Raw genomic sequence first — 22,290 nt, 5'->3', positions numbered from 1 at the left:
ATTTACTTCCGAGAAGAATGGTAATATTAACATGTTCTTTTCCCGTCGCCGCGTACGCTGACCCCATATAAATAAGGTTCTTATTGAATTTCTCCAAAGACGAGTCATGTTAACACGTGTTCGGCAAGTTACAGTAAGTTCGCGGGGGCGCCCTTACGCCCAAATGAAATTTGCCCAACTGACACTGAGCAAAAAAGTAAAGAACAACAATAATGAGCAGGTGTGCCGCAAGGAGGATCTATTTCGTACAAACTTGCTCCGCGCTGATCAACATTTTCCACTTTTGTTGGTCTTATTAGTTTGTAGTTTGGTTACATGTATGTTGAAATTGACTTTAATTGTGAATTCTTGCATGAGCAGAGGTTTTGTATCTCCTGTGGTGGAGGATAATCGATACATTGTACAACATATTTTATTAGGAACACATTATTAAAAAAATTACACGGAAGGGATTTGATCCCGCATCTTTTTATTTTCTCTTTTGATTAAATCTACAAAAACATGTCAGTATGTACTTCAATCCCGCTCAATATCCCGCGCATCAAACATGCATTATGCTTAATAAGTTGCTTACTTAAACATCCATTATCAACCATTAATTATGGTAGAAAAAAACTTTATCTACATGGTGAAGATGCCACATCCACGACGTGTGAGTTCCGGCCGCGGCCCGCAGACGCTCCTTGCTTGCTACAGTTTCCCGCCAAAATTCACTCAAGCCGCCGCCGCCGCCCCCGCCCCCCCAAGCGAACGTATTTTTATTGTTTTAAATGCGTACGTTATTTTTCGCACAAAAACCGTTCTGCAAGCGAGACGTGCTACGTAAAATACGACCATCTTTCCCGGTTAAGTTTGTCGGATAGGTATTTCTGTGCTACGTTCTCTAGTTTTAGATTTAAATTTTCTATTTTAATTTCCATCTTGCAGACAAATGTTTTATAGCCTGCTTACACTTTCTACTTTAGATAGAAAAACAATTTAAAATTCTGTTTAGACCATTAAGCGTAGTTGAAAACAACATCATAAGATTAATGGAGCGTAATGTTATAGCCGAAAGGTGAGCTCTTGTGATAAATATTAACGCGACCGAACATTCCCGATTAAAGAGCAGGGCACGTTCTAGAACTTTCGATTCCAATTCGGTGTCACTCGATATTAAATTAAAAGCACCCACGCATTCCTCTCGCGCCTTTTTCCTGTCCATTTGCAAGGTCCTTGCGGAGCTCAGGGTCAGGTCCCGGTTTAAACCGAGGCGTAGGATTAGAAAGGACATGAATGTTTATTGAAATATGGTGAAATGTTCGGATGCGTCCGCGCGATATCACGTTTATCGAACTATCGGTCAGTGTTCAATATTCGAGTTCAATGGGCTGAATTGTAATGGATATTGTATTGATGTCGTGTCCATATTTGTCTTTCGTGCGAGCGGAGCACATTCTGGCGGGCGGTGAATGGCGACGCATATTTGAGTGACGGAGAACTTTTTTATTTGAATCGTGTGTGAATGCGACCGGGCCTGTAGGACAAAATGTAAGAACATTGATGAAAAACCCAAACATATGTGGGTCTTCTGTCCCCGAAATAGGCTGTTTGCATACCAGGTGAGGTGAAAAGCAAGCAACTTTTTTAAAAACATTGCCTATCATCCTAAAAAAACCAAAATAAAATCAGTTCAGCCGTTTAAGAGCTACACTACCGCAGTCAGATTAAATAAATAACATCCCTTTTTTCCATACGGGTTATAGTTTATCTAGGCATATAGTACTATATAGTTACTGAATGCGCAAATAAGTCCTTAATTAATACGACATTCAACTTTGGAAAATATGTTAGGTATGTGAAGTAGAGTTGGTACAAAGTAAGCCACATACCTTCTTACAAAGAGAAGTAACAGCTCAATAAAAACAAATTTACACTCTGTAACGGTACAGGATGTTACACCGCATGTTTTATTTAAGTTGTCCGGAGGTTTGACGACGCGCGGGACAAGGTTGACTTCCCCTGAATTTTAATGCTCCATCCCTTTGACGGTTTGTGGAGACGTCGCGAGATGTCGTCTGTGGGTTGTTCCTCCCGGTGGTGCTCCAGACCTCGTGACGAGGATGCCAAACCAAACTATGAGATTTTATGACAAGAGATACCTAACTGGAAATTTACACGGAAACAGATTTAGACATAGGTTCTTCGTTCTTCATAGTTATGTAGTTTGTAACTAGGCCTGATAATATTATGGTCGAACTTTTTGTTTTTTTTGTTCGTATAAAAGTGCAAGGTCACTATCCACTACACCATTCGGTCGTCTAAAATACCTGCGTTAAATAAAAGTGTAAATATATAATGTGTATTTCGGAAGTAATCACATACTCACCTATTTATTTTCGGCATAAATTTCGCGAAATCCAAACTGAGATCGAAACGCGAGAGAATTCATCACAACAAACAGCGCATTCAACGTTTTATGACTACCCCTATGGTTGACAGATCCTTTGTCACGGGGCGGCTCGGGCCGTCGTATGTCATTTTAGCTAATTTTCTGGTGGCTTCCTCGCATCTTCCCCGCATTCGCATCATAATTTGCGTTTTCAATTCGGAGTGGGTTTCAATCAAACGGGCACGCACTGGCGCCACATCCACACCGGGATACGCCTTTTAAGAATGAGAATTGTCTTTTTACAGTGAGAGTTCTCGCTCCAGTAAAAGGTAAGCGAGTGTGGAAAAGCTTTTTGCTGAGTATTTACTACTTATAAAGTTGCAAATTTATATAGTAAGTAACTAAGTAGGTTATTAGAATCATAAAATATCACAGTTTTATGAAGATGTAGTTAGGTAAACAGATTACAATAAGTTCAGAGCAGATAATACAAAGTACCTATAACACCAATTTACGCTTAAATCTTGTTCGTTTCCCGTTCAATCGACACAAATAATAAAAGTTCTGCTTTCACCATCTGCTCGCGGAGAGAACTGACCAATAATAGTAATATGTTGAAGTAATGTCGAAGAGCCGCCTCCATAGCTCCACGCCACCGCCGCCATGCCCACCCACCATGAAATTAAAGCCGTCGCCCAACCAACGAATGATTGAATAATAAACGAAAGAATCTGCGTCCTGCGCTTCTATTACGTATTCATGACGCTCGGTGACCGCCGCGCCCACGCAGGCTCCATCACCGACCAACACCTAGCTCGCAGTCTCGCTACTAATTATATGTCTAGTCCGCTTAATTTAGAATCATGTCAGAGGGAAAGCAAACTAATGTACCCAAATCCCGCGAGACTCCACCGCAAAGCAACTTAACCCGAAATTAAATCAAAGAGGGGTTTAACCAATCAGGCCGAGTGCTATCATTGAATCGGCAAAAGAACACTAAAATTACTTCTTGATGCGGAGAACGAAGATTCATCGTAAAAGTAGAGGGGGTGGGGAGGGGGCGAGGAGGATGTCTGAACGGTTTTCCGTGTTTCACCGTCGGCCGCTGCCCGATTACGCCACACGTAGCTAATAGAGCGGACTCGGCCCTTCAGCGGCTGCTGTGTTTAAACATGAAAAACCGTTCCGCTACTGTTGTAAATGTTAGCACTGGAGATTTACTTTTCTACGTTTTAGTAGCTTCTTATCTTCACCTCGCGCGGATTTACAGTCTGCGTGACTTTTAACTAAGTTCTAAGAGCGCTTGAGAGCTAATCATGATACATTGTTGAAAACAGTTTCATTTTAACGAATGGCCCGCACCTTTTGATTCTTAAGGGAATAAATACATGTTAATTGGATTAAGGGTCCACATGTAGAATAATATTTGAATTAGGCACTTTTGCAATTAAGAGAAAGCCGGCTCGTACGTTACGGTAGAAAAAGACAAAGGGTCGGGGGCAATTTAGTGCGGCGCTCGGCGTCTGGCACCTGGGCGCGGCGGCGCTGGGTCATGTCTCCTTTTACTTTATCCCGTAAAGATTAAGTCCCCCGAAATTTCCCGCATACGTGGCGAGGCCCTCCGTGGAGTGAGTCATTTGGCCTCTGTTTACTAGATTAGGGGATTTTTACAACACTCCGCTTTCTGCGGGACGTGTCGTGCTGCTAAATGCATATGCCCTAAAGCGCTTCGGGGAGTAATACGGCGAGATTTAAAATGTAAAGGGAAAACTTTGGTTGCGTCAAACGAACGCGTAAAGTGAGTGTTTTAAAAGCACTTTAATTAATAGCTTTAACCATCGATAGCTGAAGCGATAAAGCTTTTAAAGTTGTTTGTTGTAGTGGGTAATAAATCTGTTTATTTGGCGGCGTTATTAAATTTGAGATGATATGGTGAAATCTAATAAACATAGAGATTGGCTTATCTCGTGTATAATAATTGGAGACGTGTCGCGCGGGCGTGGGGCGCAAACAGATCAGCTCGACAAATAGATATCCTCCCGGGACAATACCGCACGCTGTCTTCTACAATCATTACTTTTATTATCTTTTCCGTTGCTATGACAAAGACAAAAAAAAAATACTTTACTTGTAGCTTTTTCTTAACATGGAGTTGCTTTACAATAATAATATGGATTATAAATTTAGTAGGTATATTTTAGCCTGGTGGTGGAACAAAGCCGCTGCGCACGGCACATCTCGGCAGTAAAGTTAGGCACCTCCCGGCCTCAAATCCAATCAACTATTGAATTAACCCGATCGACGAACAAGAATACGGATTCTGGCTGTCGTCAAATGTTTATCTTTCATCTCGGTTGTGGCTGTGATATTCGGCCACGGAGTAGATCTGCTGTGGCAACTGGCATTCGAAAACTACTTTCCTCAATCGAGTGGTTTGCACTTTGCAGGTTTAAACTTTGAGTAATTTTGTTTTGAAATTGCGTGTGGTCGCCGTGGTTTCCGAAGTTTTTGTACTTATAAATTTGCTTCGTTAAGTACAGTTATTATTAATTCCATTGTGGAATAAAGGCAATTAATGTTTATTACTTTATTAGGTTCTTTTGAGCGCAGTAAATGTTTGCCTTAGCTTAGCTTTAATAAATGTATTATATAGTTCCAAAAACGCAAGATATTTTAAAATATTCTCTAATGTGCTTCTTTCAGAAACGAGCATAAATATCATGCTTTCCCGTATGTATTTTGAATGTAACTAAGGTAATACCGTTTGAAAAGCATGCAGTGCATGTGTACATATTGGTATGAAGTAATCGAGCGCCGCGGCCGCCCGCAATCTAATAATGTAGCGAGTCTTTGAGGAAAAACATACAAACATCTGTGGCGGCCGCCCACCACTGACTTCTTTGCTGACGATATTTTGCTGGTTCGGTGGGGCAGGCGGGTTACTTTAACTTGAAAAAAAAACGAACTAATAAAGCTCTCATGCAATCGAAACGTTTAATACAACGAAATAGAGGCTTTGTTAGCACAGTAGCGCTCCGAAACTCGTTTTGCGTAAGCTAGAGTGAATCCTCGGAGCCCCGCGATATCGGTTTATTCAAATGCCTCTTGTCCGACCCCGAGCTTAAAGAATCAACCTGCATAATATTATACATATTGAAATTCTTCCGCTCCTGAACGTACCTCTATGTGGAATATTATAGCATGAATATCTTTATACAGCGTCCCAGTCCAATATAAACTAGAAGGAAATGCTATGAACAACCGCCCGTGGAGACATTCGGTTGTTTGTTACAAATATGTAGATGACCATGGAATGTTGGCAGGCGGGGAAATTGATGGTTATGCGCTAAGTGCACTTAAACATACATGACCAATGGTATGAAATAGCAATACGACAGCAAATAATTTACATGCTGGAAGTTACTAGAAATAACATAAGGAAAATTATATCTAACTGAGGTACAACTTTTACAAATCTTCTACTTTTGAATTAGTTTATGTTTATCTTTCTTGAACATGTGCTCTCTTATATCCAATTACTTTTATGTCGCCAAATATGATAAATTGTACGAAAAAGATACTAAACAAATCTCTAAATGCCATCTTCTTACTGGGCTGTTTTATTTTTATATCACCAAAATTCTGTAGGCATTCTATTACTACAGAAATAAGAGAGTCAGTCCCTAATTCTACAAGAGATCTACATGACAAAGGGTGGAATAACACGCGACCGGCGAAACAAAGAAAAATCTCATTCCGAAGCACATCATGTTTACATTTTCCCGCAGACAAGTTGTCACTACAGAAAATAATTCAATTATTCATATGAGCTAGTCTCGACTACGCACCCTGGAGAGGAGTTCAAGGGAACGCGCTGGACTGACAACAGCCAATCTGGAACAGCGGGCCACATCAAAGCAGGCCGCCCACTGCGACTTCAAAAGCAAAATTTTATTGATGGTATTTACATTTTTATTGGCATACTAGGACACCCGCCCGCTAACGTAAGTGATTTTGAATTTTCTGATGTGTATTTTATTATCTACTTTTATGTGTTCCCGATGTGGCTCCTGAATAACAGCTTAGTAAGAAAACATAACGGCCCAACCATATTGCGGCTAGCGGGTGATGTAATCGCAATTTTTATTCATAGGGACAATGTACTTGAGCCAAAAATGCTCCTCAATTTTTTCGTCCCTTTCTACAGTGATAAAATGGAGAGGCCAAAGTCTGAAAAAGGTAGTATTGTATAAATCATTCATTGTATGACTCGTGATTGATTCTAGTGTAATTTCCATACGCGTGTTCAGTTCATATTAGCGACCCGGCGCGGCCAGGCGACTGTGACCTACGCTCACCCCCGCTATTCTCATTCTCTGTATTGGGCAATAGGAAATTGTATAAAAGGCCTGGGTTCTAGTTAGAATGGACGCTGGAGTTACGTGCTTACTGCTATACGGCATAGAGACGAATTCTACTAAATTAGGTGCAAAGCAGTCGTTTTTGAGCTAACTTCAATGCTTTTTCGCACTTTTAAACCAATTTCACTTGACTATGTTGTGGCAATTACCATATGTGAATATGGACAAAGGTTATGTTTTCCTCGGTTGTTCATTAGAAGTCAATCAAGTTAGCGGAAGCGAGTCGCCGGCGACCCGGCGGCGCCTGTCGAGTCACGCACCCAATATCTCTTTACAGTTCTTGAAAAGGCTGAAACCATTTATTACTGCGACTTCGTTTTCAGTTCCTTCCCACATAGTTTTCTAGTATTAGCAGTCGGATTTGTTGAAATCAATTATGCAGGTAATTAAAATGTACATGTAATGTGACATATATGAACATTATGAACCATATAATGATGTAAGTATCTATAACTAACAATAAGCTTTTATTCATAAAATAATGTCATGAAATACTTCCCAAATCACAACATTCATAACTCATGAATGGCTAAATTACAATCACTTACTTACTTAAATACGTCGATATAGGCAGACATCCAACATTAACGTACCACGTTTTGGGGCAATTAAAAATATAACTTACTACTGCATAGATTAGCAACGACGAAAACTGTCGACATCATTAGCGGTAACACGACACCTCAACGCTCATCAGGCCAAACTTGGCAAATAAAAATATGACACTCTCACTCGGAGTAATCAAGTTGATACACACGGGCGCACGTGCGTCACATCACAGAGAGGGGTCTCCAGACAATTAGACCGAAACTCCATATCCGCGGGTTCACGGCTCTAATTACCACTCTCCTTGGATATGAGATCTAGCGCCTTCTAATTTCATAAGAGAACAGGGCTAAATCAGTGTCAAAAATGTATTGAATAGAATAACAGTGGAATGAACTTTTTAAAGTGCTACGAGCTCTTGCTACGCGCTACGTGGCTACGAAGCTACACGCTACGAAAGCGTAGGCGGTATGCTGTTGCTGGTGAAGATAAAAATAATAATATATTATAATACCTATTGTTGGTTATTTGGCATCAAATTACTCTTTTGTCAAATTAGGATTGCAAATTTTCACATAAGCGTACCTATTAATGTCACGAAGTTGCCTAAACACTTAATTTGTGATGCAATCTACCACCTAAAGTACACACCGTAATTCCTAAACTAAATAATGACATAAGCTTCATATCGTTTGTCCCTTACCGCCGCCGTGCTTATAACAGCCGTGTCTGTTACAGCGCCTGCCAAATATCGTTACTAATATGTTTGAAGCTAAGTTACTGCTTGTCAGTGTTATACATTGCGAGACTTGGAAGCAATAAAGTTGTGGAGTGAGTTAGTTAGTAAATAATTATATTATTCATCTAAACAGTTAGTAAAATAAATCATTTATGATTATTCCTCTAACTCCACGAGGAGCATAGGCCCCTCACAGTTCTTCTCCAGTCGTTCGTCTCTCCTGCTGGTCCATCGCTACCGGAATTACATAACGAAGCGATAACTTTATTTTAATTAAATTGCACTACGTAAACGAACGAATTTGTATAGAAGTGCTGTCAAGTGATAGTTCCGCAGGTTTTCCACCATTATTACAGGATGTCCAGGTCATTAGTGAGGCCGACGACCGGAAACAGATGCCAAAAGACGGATACTTTATATTTCTACATCAGCGTTTTTGTACGGCCCAAACAGCTGAATTCTTTATTAGAACTTGTCAATAATATAAAAGGCCTTTGAATAAATATGGTTACAGCTTGTATTCTCGGGCCTAACACTGTAAGCCAACGAAAAGTTATGGCCTTATAAATATCAAGTAAGTAGCGTGATAACTTTCAGAAAATAGATCCCAGGCTACTTTTATTTAGTTTAGGCAATATATAGAGATAAGGCCGAAAACAGGTGGGGTGAGCGCGGGGTGCGGCGCGGGGGGGGGGGGGGCAGGAGGGAAGTTAGCCTTATTTGAGGCGGGGGCGCGTGACAAGAAAGTGAAATGAGTGTTGTGTCGCGTCGCATTGCCCAAATTCTCATCTCATAATGCGGTGACACCACAATATCGCCGCAAATCTTGAAAATGGGAGATCAGCCGTTCTGATGGAATTATTAATGTGATACAGCAGCGGCTTGTCCCCTTGGCAACTTCGAATGTAAACTTCAAATGCGGATTGGATTAATATTAAGCATATTATATGTATCGTGTTGGTATGTACGACGTACATTGTACGTGTATAAGCAAATCTTTTAGGCGAGCTGATGGTCTTATTTCAATTCCAAATGTTTTTCAAGGCCATAATGTCTAATGACACAAATAAATAAAGCTTTCCAAGAACAACTGAAAGCAATCTCATCTAAACTTCGACCGCCCCATAAAATTTGTTCTAAAGAAAGTCCCCGCGACACCTGCTTTAAAATATCGTGTCGGATAAAGAGTGACTAGATAACTAATACAATGGAAATGTCGGACGCTGACGCGCGTCGCGGATCATTAATTTTAATTCGAGTCTCCGTCGCGCTAATGAATCATGGGCGATCGCCCGCCCGCCCCGCGCGCTTCACTTCTTACACTTTTTCTTTCGGTCTTAGCATAATGTAAAAAAATGTTGGCCGCCCGTGCTGCATACTAATTACTTGTTGTGCCGCGTCTTCTTAAATAATGCTCTCTGAACTGCCGAGTGGAACTTCACGGAGCTCGGAACAAGATTAACAACTTTTGCTCCCGATCGCGCCGCCGCCGATCACTTACCGGCTCAATTTTTTATAAGCTATGGAAACCCCGCCTAATCTTTTCACTTTCAGAATCTAAACGCGTAGCCGTTTCGTGTTTTTTAAGTATTGAAAATGCGAAATGGTAAAAGGAACTCGGAATTACAGCTAGAGTCGCCGGACGGAGGTGCCTGCTTGTTATTCAGAATCTTGAGGTATTTTAATGGAATCTCATTCTTATTCCGTTGGGTAGCGTCACAGAGGATGGACATTGTGAATTTGTGCGCACCATCAATCGTCGTTGGATCGTGAGCAGCCCCGCTGTGGAGCCGCGTGTGTGGCCCGCGGTCCCGCCGCCCCGGCCGGCCCCGCCGCCCCGGCTGGCCCCGCCGCCCGGGTCGTGGCCCGTGAATGTGTGAACGTCCGGGACGGCTGCTCGAGCCCTCGGCGACGAAACTTGTATTTTTTAAACTTTGCCTTCCCGTAAACCGGGGGCAGGAAAGTTACAATTGTGTTCCCCCTTCGCCCCCTTCAATATGTGACCTGCTTATTTATTGGAGAGGCGTCGGCGGAGTTCTCAGACAATATGTCGCGAGCTATCCGAGCAAACGCACAGAGAAAGAGCCACTTAAACAAAACAGAGTTCAGCCGAGAAAATAAACTATTTGATTTATCTTCAACTTTCACTACGCCGCCGCCGCCGCGCGCTCGAAACTTCTATTATGTGCATGGGAGCCACCCGATGGATTCAGCCCTATCCAAGTATATGTGAGATATCAATTAAGTACTAACCAAACAACATCTAGTATCATTTACTTTTTTTCCATAAAACAGGTCAACAAATACAAGTTTAGTTATATTTTCTTAGCGAAACCATTATAAGGACGATAAGACGTAGGTAAACTTACGTAGTCTTTACATAGTTATTTAGTCATGCAATAAGTAGGTATGTATCATAATGATTATTATTATTATACATAGACACAATGTCTAACAATTCATGCGTAGCATGAATATCATGTCATAGCATTTCAGCAACCTTCCGAAATAAAGGCTTTGACTAGGCCACCACCGTCGACGTCGTCACCTAATCTTTATAGTCGAATTCAAAGTAGACTCAACAACGACGCATTTGTTGAAAAAAATATTACAATACTTATTGGAGAATAGATGGCGTTGACATATAAATTCTTGAAAAAAGGACTCTGTATTTTAATCATATTACACAAAATCGGTATTTGAGCAAAATTAGCAAAATACAGAGTCCGTCCAGAGAAAACGGCTCATTATTTTTTTGCACCGCGGTCTGTGGTAGTTTTGTAGTGGCGATGGTGCGGCGCGCCGACTGCCGACGTGGCTCCAGAGGATTGCGGCATCAGTATTCTGCGGGGGCGCCGCTCAGTATTCCGGGTGCAAGCATCATTAGCCGGCAGACGGCGGCGCAGCCTCAATAATCATCATATCGGACTCAGAATGTTGTCATCTTTGGGAAATTGCTATATTGGTTTGGGATTTACACGGTCTACAGTTCGAAATAGTCGGCTCTTGCGAATTTTAGAAAGATTATAATTATGTTTGTATAAGGTTTAATCGGATTATAGGTAAAGATTCAATGATAAAATTCCTCCAGTGCAGCAAAAAAAATCTTTCAATTAATGGTAACGTAGGTCTGTGTACATATTGTAGAAATTAAAATAAGTAATTCTACTCGATATTTCTATTACATCCAGTAACCGGAAACGTATGGCACAGGAGCGATATCCGGCATTAAACCGTTGTTTTACGGAACACAAAAATTTAAATACGAAATCCATTTTGTGTTCAAATGAGTTTTCGGAATTGGCAATTAGTTGTTAGCGCGCCTCCCTCGTTCACTTTCATTAGGCTATATAGTTTCCGAAATATCTTAGCCCTTCAGAGATATATCTTTTAGCCGGTTTCCCATTTTGTTGTAACGGTTTTGGTGCGCCCTATTATTGGCTAGCTGTTCATGCCCGATGGCAATTGCACTGAAGTGGTTGAATTTTATCTTTATAATTACATATTTTTAAATATTTCGTTTCGTATACATATTTTAGAAAGTTTTAAATTAATTTAATCGTGTTATTAAGTTGTTACTTGTACGCGTTTTTTCCTACTCGTAATTTTACACAATATGAATATCTCTCCCGATTCATCACAGTTGCCATTTCGATTAGTTTTCACAATTTCTATATACTTACTACAATAAATTCCTCACAACAGTATTTCATCGCATTGCCATTCGGTTACTCCCCAGAATGCTGTGTATTGTGCCTATATAATCGCGTATAGGAAGCTATAAAGTGCGTACATTTAAAGTTTTATTATTTATGACATCGAGGGAAGTTGAATTGAGGAAAAATATATTTAAACCTATTCAAAAATCTGAGTAGATATACACAAAATAAAAACAACTCTTTCATCAACAACAAATCTAAGACCTCGAAGCTCAACAAAGCAATGAACAATTTAATCAGACATTTCATTGCGTTGCTTACAAAATTGTTTCATAATCAAGCGGTAACTGGTTCCATAGATTACTGGAACATCAGCCGAGAGCGGGGAACTCGAACGCAACTCCTTATAATGTGCAATTCCTTTCTTATTTCATAACGCAATCTTCTCACTGCTCCTTATCTAAGAACGAAGATATCTCGCCCCCGCGCCGACGGAAATCGTCCAATATAAAGTCGGTTTAATTTGCGCTTTTCGCACTCAATGGGATGGAATAATTTCGGGCAATTTGGTTACCGCGGGTATAAATATGGCCGGCAGCCTGTAATTGTATCGCGGAATTCGCGCCTCGTAACGACTGGAGAAGAAACTTCGCCCGTTTTTGAGCAGCGATGGCCGCCGCGCTCTGGCAGTTGGACTTGCCTACTTCAGTACTTATTTAACTATCCCTTCCACTAATTGAGGAAATGAGGGGAAATAGGATGTACTTGGGTAGTTGCAAAATGAACAATTAATAGTAAATAATATATTTACGCTTTTAGATATTTAATAAATAATACTCTTTTAATCGTCCTTGATACGGATCTATTCACTTATGAAAGGCCATCCCAAGTCCGTTTTTTTTTGTTGATATTTTGTATGTAATTTATATGTGTGTGCAATAAAGAGCTATGTAGGTATATCTACATATACATAGATCAGAAAATGTTTGCATAACATAATAGTTATTTTACACCTTAAGACCCATGGGTAGGTATTCAGATCTATTCAATAGGCATCAAACTATACTGACTACATTGTAAATTGTAACCATGAATAGCCATGGGAAAATCTTTCAACGCGAAGTGAGACTCGCGGGAAGAAGCTAGTATTAGCATAAAGCAATTCCGTAACTTCGCGAAAACGAGGACGTGGCTCGCATATCCTCAGGAACTCGCTGTAAAGGGTAAGTAAGTCCCAGCGGCCACAAAGGACGGAAGCCACCCATGTACTGGACTTCAAAGTACCCCGTTCTTAGATTACTTTCCGTGACAGTCACTTGTGTTGCGAATACAAAAGTAATTATGAGCGCTCCTTTGCTTAACATAATAGAATAACGAATGTCATTTTCTTTCGTTCTGACCCTTCCGCGGTTCGCGCGGGGAATGCAAAATTCACGAAATTAAAGTGAATAAACCTGAGTTTGTAATTAAAGCCGGGCGGCCTCCATCCTTCTTGCGGCTGCGAATTAAGCACCGAATTGCTCCAGTCATTCCGACAGTGCCGTGGACGATCTGTTTCTGTAAATCTCTTCTGTAGGGTACACTTTCAATTTAGAATGGCATATTATGGTGGTTTCGCCCAATAAAAATCGAAAACCCCTCAAATGTGCCAAAGATTGCTAAACGATTGTTAACCGTCTTGAAAAAAAGAGGAGGTTTAAATTCATCTGTGTGTAATTTTTTTATGTAAGTAGGTATGTTCATCGACATCGATAATCGATGTGATTTTTGAAGTGAGTATAATTATGATAAAACATAAGGTAGTTTTTTTTACATAGTTGTTTTATGTCGTGCACAAAATATGTCAATTGGCTCGACCTGTATTACATTGGATTTAAACAGAACACTGCACTGTGTGTATGTTATTGTGTCGATGTGTGTAAATAAAACAAAACTAGCCTGTAAATTAGCTCCCAGCGGTAAATCACTATCAAAAACTTTCAATTGGATTACTGGCCATCGGAGCGAGTTGACAAAGTTGATAGCAGCCGCCCCTCGTGTCCACTTGAGGCCAAGTCCGGGGCAGTCCGGGAAGTCCGGAGTCCAGACAACAATCAGGACATGCAACAGTTCAAGTTGGAGCCGCCCTCGCCCGCCCCCGCGCGCCGCCCGCCCACACTTGCACCAATATTACTTAAATTGAGACAAGGATGGCTGCTGCTTTGTCGATACATTTAATGTTTTGGTCACGGTGAGGAAATTTAAATTGGTTAAACAAACAATCAGAATTCATTTTTGAAGTCTTCTCGAAGAAAGAATTGATAAAAAAACAATAACGGTCTTATTGCCAATACCTACCTAATTACTACGTATGAGTAATTGAGTAAGGTATTAATAAAATTAATTTCTTATAATCTAAGACTTACCCCTTTCAGTGATGGGTAGACTAGGTGTCGACAACTCACACTCTGGAAGTGAAAAAAATATCTTTGTTATTTACTACTATTAGATATGATCCAGTCACTACCGTTTATCGGTTAAAGCTATCGAAAGATATCGTTCCAACAGGCCGATGGACTTCCCACGCTAGCTTACTAAGCGAAACACTAAATTTATTTTAAAAACAAAACATACTTTTTACTTCACTAAGGCAGGTAACCGATTGTTCATCAGCCACATCAAACATTATGTAATTTATTAATTTTTAAAAGTTACACATTTTAAATATATTTAAGTATTATAGTGACTTACTTCCAAAGAAACTCCAACCAGCAATCGTCAATCAGTCACTTATTATTACACTTTCGCTGTTATTAGTTTAACGACTGTTTCAAACATTTACGCCTATTACCTTAATTCTTAAGATTAAATTAAAAAGTGGAATAAATCAATTTATTCCATGTCAAATTAATAAAATAAAATGTGTTTCAACAACACAACGTATTTACAACCGTTAGATGTGCAAACAACTGACAGGATAGATTCAATTTTCTTACCCTAAACTTTTTTTTTCTCTACTACCCGCAGTTCAAGTATCATAAACTTAGTGTTACCATGTTACCATCGGCATTTTTACTTATAAAATAAAAATAATATACGTATACCTACTTCACATGTTATAAAAAAATAATAACAATTACAGTAGCAGTAAGCACTAAGCATGTCTGATAAAATAAAATGTTTGGAAGTTAAATATTATGAAGTAAAGGTATTGCTTTGTCTATCATGAACTTTGTTAGTAGTGTTAGTACTGATTAGTGATCACTAATCAGTCCTAACAAAGTTAAATTATTTTGTAAGAAAAATACACGTAGTGTAAACGTCGAGATAATGAGTTTAAGGGTTACACATTCTTAAAAGATCTACTTCCTACCATAGTTGCAATGGTGATCTAAAACCATTTTTCATTATATTACACTACGTCTAGTATGGGTATGGGTATAACCTAAAGGAAAAAATATTTTTATTTATTTATTTTATTTCTAGCCGTTCCCGCGAGCTTCGCTTCGCCTTAAAAAGTTTCCCCTGGGAATTCCGGGATAAAAAGTAGCCTATGTTCTTTCTCAGGGTCTAGACCATATGAATACTTACCTAATTTCATTCAAATCCGTTCAGTAGTTTTGGCGTTAAAGAGTAACAGTCAGACAGACACAGTTACTTTCGAATTTATAATATTAGTAAGGATTATTTCATCGACAACAACAATTGTGTTTGATTATTTCACCCACCCTCGCCGGTCCAGTAGCAGTTAGCGGACGGCTGATTGTTTCGATAATGACCGTCTGTGGACAAACGTCGCCGCGGCCTCAAACTCCACCGAGAGCCGTCATACAATCCGTACTTTTAACTCAACGAGATAAAGTCGTGGTTAGCACAGCAGTTTGAAACGTTGTTTTTCGTAAGCTAGATTGACCTCTTCTGGCCACTACTCACTTTCCAACTACACTACGCTGACAACTTGCAAAACACACCCTGTGGTTTACACTGTGCATCTTGGAGCTTTGTTTGTCCAATTTATAACTATAACAAATCTTGTAGTTAGTACAGTCTGCAACGCAGATATCTGACCCCCTCTGGTTAGGATGAAACAAAATTACGGCTGAAGCGTTATCATATATTATCAGAAATAAGGTTATATTTTATCTACTAGCTAGCATTTGTTCAATGGTGTTAGAGGGGCAGGTAGGTGGCGATTCTCAGCAAAGTTAAACAAAATTTAATCACGTCTGGTGGGCAAAATATCTGCGGGGGAGACTGTACACAATAGTTGCATGTTTCTTAAAGATATTTATGAGCTTATTATTTTCTTTTCCAAGTTAAATTTTTCCATACGTATTCCCCAACCTTCGACCATTTACAACCCTAGACGGACTCATCCCATACATCGCCTACATTGTAAACAGGCCAATATTTTATTACTTTTGTGCGTGACTGTACTGTCATTCCCTCCTGTCATGTCATTGAGTACATGAAAAAATGTGGCAACGTAAGAAAATTCTACTAAGTTGGTAGAAAATTCATAATAATGTGTTGATATTTTTTAGGGAAATTTAAATTAGTTAAAATCGTTTACATTATGATTTATCCGACTCACCCGAGTGGTTTACCACCGCTGGTAACAAAAATAATGCCTGGAATGTGGAAATTAAATATTTTTTTTTATCTATTAGGTTCACATTATAATAATTGTATTTTTTACAATGTGTCCCACAAAACTGTTTATATACAGTTTGTCTGTGGGATCGGAGTCTCTTTATACAAAACAAATTACTTAAGTACCTTAGTAGGTATTTTTGTACATAATTGGTAGTATCACAACAAATAATAACTTTTATTCTGAGATTAACTTATATCAAGATAGGTTAAATAGATTTAGATAATATAGGCTCTTGTCGTATATCCTGAGGAAGGTTGCTGGTTTCCAGTAGTCCTCCCCGCTGCTTTTTCTAATTATTTCTATTCATTTGCTTCGTATAATGGGATCATTCGGTATCCTGATAATACATGTACGTGTATTAGAATTTAAGCTGTTCGTGATAAAATTACCTTTGGTACCTATAGATAGTAAATTATGTTAGATTTAGTTGTGTAAAAGTTTACGTTTTGTCGAATACAATTTCGCCTCACCGGAAACTATCACGAATATCATAAGACGAGAACGAAACCCTAAATATAAATATCAACACCCAAGACCCGAGTACAAATATATTGTGCCTTTAAATAAATATCTGCCCCAGCCGGGAATCGAACCCGGGACCTTCGGCATAGCAGTCAGGGTCACTAACCACTACACCAGTCGCCGAATAGAATAGAATACTATTTATTTTGCAACATTAAAGAAAAATAATATAGGGTGTCGACAGGACATTCAAGCGGTTCATATAAATTATCATCACTTATTGGTATTAATTTTCAAGAAAAAAACTGGCAACACCGACGAAAATTATATCAATATTTACTTTATTAAATTATTTATATTAATACATTATTTACAGATGGTAGGTGACCCTGTATGTCGTTTTTAGTCGACCTTTGTAGTTTCTGCACACTTTTAAAGCACATACACGCATTTTAAGAGGACAAAATTGAAATTAATGCAAACTGTCAAATATGTGTAGCACCGGCGATGACACAATAGACACTGCTAGAGCGAAATTTGTACCGGGGCAGTAGTGCCCCAGTTTATGTATGGCCGCAATGGCTTCTTCTAAGGGGAATCTAGGGTTGTATATAATCAAAGTCCCCAACATTGCACTTCGGTACCGTCAGTTTGCGCGTTGAACCGAACTTTTTAAAATCAAATCGGACAACCCAGCCAGAGTTGTTTCCAAACAAACGGGCAACGTTCGTAAGCTTAACAATTCTCGCAGAATGCAAAAGAAGTTACAAAATTGAGTTGTCCCCGTCCGGGTGTGAACTCCACCAACTGAATTGTCAACTCACTAACATGGCCAATCGAAAAATAGAAAGTTAGTCTGTAGTCTGTCCACACTAGCGCCGCGCCGGCCCGGCACTGTAACTCGCATTCTTCCTAACTCCGCGAGACTCGTCTCCTGCTGAAATTTATTTAGTTTTAGTTTTGTTTCCGCCGTGATCCCGCGACCCGGGGCCGTGACAAACGCCGTTGTCATCAGTTACCGCTGGCAACTGTTGACTAACGGCCCACTGTTACGGTGAAATATTTTATTTTCCTTCTGCAGCTGCTAATTAGTTTTCGGGGCATCTGTTTAAAAATTGCGTTCTTAATTTCCTCTTTAAATTAACGGTTGCTTTTGAAGTCATTGGGGCGAGCAGGGGTGCAGTTTCTCCGCAATACAATCCCAAACAAGTCGTTGTGCGTAAATAGGTGGATGCCATCCCGCCGCCGCCGCCGCCGCCGGTTTACAGCGCTTGAGGTCATTCAAGTTTCATTACCAATACCTCGAGCCTCATAACTTATTCAGTTAGGGGCAGGTAACGCGCTTTAACATTCAATTTGCCGGTGGAACAACGTAATGCTGCTGTAAACGTCGCAAATACCGACAAAGTCGTAACAAGGAGAATTGTTGTGTTGCTTTTACTATACCGGTGCTCTTTTAAGGTTTTTGATAGTACGTGAGCTGTGGTAGCAGAAGAATTAGGGTGGAACTTAAAGCATTCGCTACTACAGAGGGTTTCATAATTTTTAATTGACTTCCATAACACAATAAGTAAATCTATTGGAACCTCGAACCCTCCTACTGTTTTTAACTACCTAAGAAACGTCCACTTTGTTAATACGGCTTAGAGGCTGTCAACACAACAACACTTAGGTAATAAAAACAAGAAAGTAGTTTTAAGGAAGCCCGCGACAGCTATTCCGACCCCTTATTACTTTCCGCAAAACCCTCCTTATTACTCTAGACAAACTCGTTTCAAATTGAAAACTTTCTGCCCCACTAGCCATTCGACGGCTGCGGCCCATAAATTCTGGCCAATTTTGTTTTATTTCGCGATGCAGGCAGTAATAAAAGTAAGCTGGACGTGAGACAGAGCCGGCAGGGCGGATTACGCGGCCATCGCGCGATCCGCGACACCTGGCGGCCGCGGCCCGCACTACTTCACACTAATGCTACATCACTGCAAGTTTACAAGGTGCTAGAGCTTGAGACAGGGAACTTACATTGTAACTGTAGAATAGAATAGATTAGAATCTTATATCTTTACTGGTCCCAAAAATAACAGAATAGATAAAAAAACTTGGGCATTTGGAGTTTGCGCTCACTCGATTAGTAACTTTATATTTAGAACTATATATCAATTGCTGTACGAACAACCCGTTAAAATATTAAATCAGCCTATTTATTTCAGTAATACCTACCATAAGTTTAAAAAATTGCCGGATCTGCAACAAAAGCCTTGCAGCATAAACAGTGCATGCTCGACACCAAACAAGCTTTGGACGTCCATAAACCAAATTGTGCCAGTTCATTTTTACAGCGCCACTTAAAACTACCGTCACCGAACCACGGCTTGAAAAATTAAATGGACACACACAGGCGCTTTTTGCATTCGCCTTTCTTGAAAAAGAAGCGAAACAATAGCTGAATGAAAGAAATCTCGGTCATTACATTTGTCCCCAGGTGTGCCGGCTGGAAGGTTTCCAAAGTCATCTATTCAGTTAGCTGGTGCAGCAACAATGGAGGCACATGTGTGATCTTCGGCTGCAGTGCTCCGCGGGACGTGCCCTGTAACTGTAAGCAATAGCGCCTGAAACAAGTGAGCGGCCATTTCTGTCGGCTCATCGAGACGTGTCTTGCAGCGGGGAGAAGGAGAAACACTTTGAATTTTACAATTTAGACTACGGAACTTGTATTGAAGTTGTATCCTGAAACGTTACATAGATAGATAAATATCAACTTACTTAAGATAGATACTTACGAGTATGTTACATATATGTCATCTTTAAGATTTGCTATTGTCCATGTAGTTTCAGTTTCGGTGTTAAAATTTTATTTTGGTCCAAACTAGAACCTAGAACCAGTCCTGACGTCTAACGCTGATGATCCTTTGTTTCAGCAAACTCGATGTCGCCATAAAACAAAAAAAACGCATAAAACAAAGCGGTTCCAGCTCTAAGTAAACAGGATGTGGTTTTTTAACATGTGTTCTGTCGTCATGTTGAGTTTATATCAGATTCATGAGCATTTCATATGCACGTGGATAATCTGTTGACTTGTCTTTGTAGGAGCACAATTTTCTAACTAGCATCGCATGCATTTTTTTCTTTTGTAACGTACGAAAAACAATTTAAAAAAAATTAAAGAACATTATGATAGAAGTTGCTACTATTTTTATCCATATTAGGCAGTCAGTTGGTCTGGCAACCTGAAAAAGAACAAATTAGTCCTTATAATAACCATTCATTAACTAAGACAGCAACTATTTTTACAGCCTATATACATGTAACTGCGTGTTCCGGCCTCAAACCATAAACCTGCAAATATTCTCGTCTAGAAAGGCTCGGAGCCAATTAATTTTTGTAGCGACCACAGTTCATGGTTTCCAGTATAAATAAGGAGATTTAGCAGCGAAGGCGAGGCGGCTCATAAAGTGGCGTGGTCGTAACTCGCCCGGGCAGGCCAACGACTGCCCAGGTGAAGATATTGTTGCCCATTACCCGGAGAGCCTTCTCACCTGCCCGGGGTAACGAGGCCTTAATATCGTCTTACGTTGACAAGATCACAACTCGAAATGAAGATGGTTGATTTTTGGTATGTCTTCAATTTATCAGGAAGTTTAATACCTTTGTATTATACCTTTGGCACAACCAGCGTAACGACATTGTATCTTTGGTGTTAGATTTATATTCTAATGGCAAACACGCCCTCCCGAGATCACCTCGGCAATACAGCTCTAAGTAACGACCAGCAGCGTATAAAATTGGACATCGTAAGAGTCATTCGGTTGCATTTTATTTTCCTAGACTTCCCCATGGCCGCGCGCTCCGCCCGGCGATGACTAAATAATGAACAGGATAACGCTGTTTTATTGCAGCCTCCGAGTTACGAATATATAAATGAACTCTCGGGGGAGTGTTAAAGACGCCGCCGAACAACTCCTGTCGAAACAAGGATGGCTCACAAATGGCGCCGTAAACCGCACAACCACTAAGACGTAATTCTAACCCTGAGCCACCAAAACACAAAAAGTAAAATAAAAGAGAAAAATTACGTTTTTTTATTTGTAACCTTGAAGTGGTGGGAGTTGGTGGAATTACCTCCTTTGGCAGACGTTTACCTCCTTTGCTTTATGAGGATTGTATAAATTTTGAAAAAGCTATCGGACGCACTATTTCCACCCGAGTTTACAGCGTCCTTACAGAGCACATCAAACTTGAACCTGAAAATATCGCCAGTAAAAAGTAAATTTGGCTCTCCGTGGCTCAGACCCTCCGTCTCGCCGGCATCTTCACCAGACTCACTGTTCACTGCTCGAGGGCCTAATTGAATAATTTACGAGAGGAGGATGTATTGCCAATGAAACTTGAATGACCTTTTCGGCGGAAAACTTTTCGTGTTTACAACTCGTTGTTTATTCTTACTGTGTTAGTTGTTGTTTCTTTGAATGCATCAACACTGCTTTATAGCTTCTCGGGCCTCGTTCGCAGCTATTAAACGTAAACAGACTGTGCATACTTCATGAAATAGATATTATTAGGTAGAATACAGATATCAAAACGGACCTACCTTTTTACGACTGAATCTCGTACGAGATTTCTCTTGGAATTGTTTTCTGCAATTTTGAGACATGAAATATTAAAATTTTAATTGTATTCGAGTCGGAACCTATGGGTGTAAAAGATCCGGGTGGTTCCTTGCTGATTGTATATTAATGCAATTGTTCAGTGGCTGCCGGGGCGGGGGGCGTGCCGCACCGCAGTTTCTTTGAGAGTTACTGGTTTTCTCAACCTTGCTTAGCAGTGCTTAAACGTAATGAAGAGCTCATAAGGATACTTAAGTAAATAAAGCATAAATTCTAGGTTATTTTGCTGTAGAAACTGCGTTTTAACCGTTATCTTAGCAATTCTTGATGAAGCCAAGAATAAAAGAGCTATACTCAAAAACTTGAAGGTGAAAGTGGAAAAGTTGGGGCCAATCGAAGCCGGCATAAGCCGAGGGCTCTAAATCGCAAATGCATTGAGCCATCATCTGTGAGCCGAGCCGTCCAGCTGGAGCCGCGCCAGCTCACCTGATGTACGGAACTCCAGCCCCTGATTCCCGACACCGGTTGGATAGTTTTGAGGGTCCTGTTTTCTGCCATAATTGTATAAAACTGTAAGTGGTCAAATAAGTTTTTTTGTTAAATTAGTTAGTTACTATACCTAAGTAGATAGATATGAGTGCTAAAGTGAGTCACTACCGTCTAGTTGTCGTAATGAATGAAAGGCTTCTAGGCTGTATTGACTACCTAAGCTACGATCATTTTCTAGCAACAAGATTATGTCAACCGTTAGTGCGATGGAATAAAATACTCGTACAGTTGCCTTAAATTAAAATTCACTTTTTTTTACCACTTTACCAGATATACCTTTATTTTGAGCTCCTAGTAGATGCG

The sequence above is a fragment of the Plutella xylostella genome, chromosome 4, assembly GCF_932276165.1.
Source record: "Plutella xylostella chromosome 4, ilPluXylo3.1, whole genome shotgun sequence".
Lineage (NCBI taxonomy): Eukaryota > Metazoa > Arthropoda > Insecta > Lepidoptera > Plutellidae > Plutella > Plutella xylostella.
Note: the sequence above shows the minus strand (reverse complement) of the source record.